The sequence below is a fragment of the Nanorana parkeri genome, unplaced genomic scaffold (assembly GCF_000935625.1).
Source record: "Nanorana parkeri isolate BGI_ZX_2015 unplaced genomic scaffold, ASM93562v1 scaffold554, whole genome shotgun sequence".
Lineage (NCBI taxonomy): Eukaryota > Metazoa > Chordata > Amphibia > Anura > Dicroglossidae > Nanorana > Nanorana parkeri.
The window spans coordinates 787,512-789,988 of record NW_017306822.1 but is presented as its reverse complement, the minus strand read 5'-3'; the positions used below and the strand labels follow the sequence as shown (position 1 = coordinate 789,988).

Genomic DNA, 2,477 nt, shown 5'->3' with positions numbered 1-2,477 from the left:
GTGTTCTCATAGCTCAAAATGGGAGGGTGAGGGGAAGCACTAGAGTTCATCCAGGTTCCCTGCATGAACGTGTGCTGACCAGGAGCATGCTGACAGAAGAAGAGAGCAGAGAGATGACCTTGACCTATTGCTGCTCCTTCATGTTAGAATACACATTGCCTTGTTTATAGCAACAACTCCTGCAGTATACAATTTCAGTCACTAGATGGCAGTGTTTATAAGTTCTGTTATACAGTATATCTATGGTATATACTCTGTTGTATTGAATAAGGTAGAGAATAAAGCTGGGGCTTCCTTCCTGTTTTTAAGCCATGTGCAGCATGCATATCAGACTGTGTGCTTGTGTTTCTCTGTGAGGCTGTGCAAGAAGTTCCAAAACGTCACCGTCCAGTTGCAGACTGGGGATGCGTAGGTGACCAGACTGCGATGCAGCTGAGAAAGGTCAGGTCACCATCTAGCTGGGCTGTGTAGCAGAGCTGTGTAAATCTCAGCAATTGATGGACAGAAATTGAGACCCTTTTCAGCAGGTTATATTTTATTTCAGATGCGTCTTTAGCAGTTTGCACGGGGTAAATAAAAAGGGCATCCTCCCTCTTTGTGTGTTAACAGGTTCATGGATCAGGGCTCTGGGTTTTCCTAGGGGTGCGGAGTTTAGGCGAGGAGGGGAGATTGCTCGTCCAATCGGTTTCCCATTAGGTAATGAAATGCGTTGACACGCAGTGATCCTGAAAGAGCGAAGTACAAGAAGGAGAGACGAAGAAAAAGTGACAGTGGCAGAGGAACGGTCGGACGGACGCATAGCAGGACTAAGAGGAGGGGGCTGGGGCGCTGGACAAACACACAGAGAGGAGGGCGAGACAGGTGCTGACACGGGAGATCTGCACAGGAGAGGACAGAGGGACGGCGGCGAGGAGGAGGGATGCTGCTGCTGCTGGTTATATAGCCCAGCCTTGCGCCAAGGCGAACGCCATGCAGGTAAGACCGATGAGGGCCGAGCTATATTCAGAGGTATACATGATCAGACGTCATGGCTCACAATATACATACAGTATCCTCACACGGGAACACGCATGTCATTTTAGCACTTTTGGTTTATAGCAGATCAGTCGTAAAATTCCGATTGTGGAGGCGAAATGTGCCAAATAATATTTGTTTAGAGCTGAGCGCCGCGTCAGGTGGCGATGATTGTCACTGCAAATCACTAATGTCAGCGAGTCACGTGATTTGTAATGACGAGCGCTCGTAACAGTCGCTGGCGATATGTACAACTAGTAATACAGCATTGGGTTGGTGCGCTCTGCTACAAGTCACTCTCCTTCCGCAACACGGTACACTGAATGCACTTTGTGTCTTGTTTCAACCAATGTAACAATGTAATGATGGAAGGATGTAACAATGTAGTGATGGAAGGATGTAATGTTGGAAGGATGTAACGATGGAAGGATGTAACGATGGAATGATGTAACGATGGAAGGATGTAACAATGGAAGGATGTAACGATGGAATGATGTAATGTTGGAAGGATGTAACGATGGAAGGATGTAACGATGGAAGGATGTAACGATGGAAGGATGTAACGATGGAAGGATGTAACGATGGAAGGATGTAATGTTGGAAGGATGTAACGATGGAAGGATGTAATAGAAGGATGTAACGATGGAAGGATGTAACGATGGAAGGATGTAACAATGGAAGGATGTAACAATGGAAGGATGTAACGATGGAAGGATGTAGTGATGGAAGGGAGGTCACTCTCCTTCCGCAACACGGTACACTGAATGCACTTTGTGTCTTGTTTCAACCAATGTAACAATGTAATGATGGAAGGATGTAACAATGTAGTGATGGAAGGATGTAATGTTGGAAGGATGTAACGATGGAAGGATGTAACGATGGAATGATGTAACGATGGAAGGATGTAACAATGGAAGGATGTAACGATGGAATGATGTAATGTTGGAAGGATGTAACGATGGAAGGATGTAACGATGGAAGGATGTAACGATGGAAGGATGTAACGATGGAAGGATGTAACGATGGAAGGATGTAACGATGGAAGGATGTAATGTTGGAAGGATGTAACGATGGAAGGATGTAATAGAAGGATGTAACGATGGAAGGATGTAACGATGGAAGGATGTAACGATGGAAGGATGTAACGATGGAATGATGTAGCAATGGAAGGATGTAACAATGGAAGGATGTAACGATGGAAGTATGTAACGATGGAAGGATGTAACAATGGAAGTATGTAACAATGGAAGTATGTAACGATGGAAGGATGTAACGATGGAAGTATGTAGTGATGGAAGGATGTAACAATGGAAGGATGTAACAATGGAAGTATGTAACGATGGAAGGATGTAACGATGGAATGATGTAACAATGGAAGGATGTAACAATGGAAGGATGTAACGATGGAAGGATGTAACAATGGAAGGATGTAACGATGGAAGGATGTAACGATGGAGGGAGGA

At 44.8% G+C, this 2,477-nt stretch overlaps 1 protein-coding gene across 1 annotated transcript in view; it reads left to right on the top strand.

The window, feature by feature from the left end:
• Window positions 1-715: 715 nt before the first annotated feature.
• Window positions 716-2,477, top strand: part of LOC108791488 (P2Y purinoceptor 4-like) — a 10,556-nt gene continuing 8,794 nt past the window's right edge. Inside the window, exon 1 of the mRNA XM_018561995.1 lies at window positions 716-975. The gene's annotated coding sequence lies outside the window, so the exon portion shown is untranslated. The remainder of the gene's footprint in view (window positions 976-2,477) is intronic.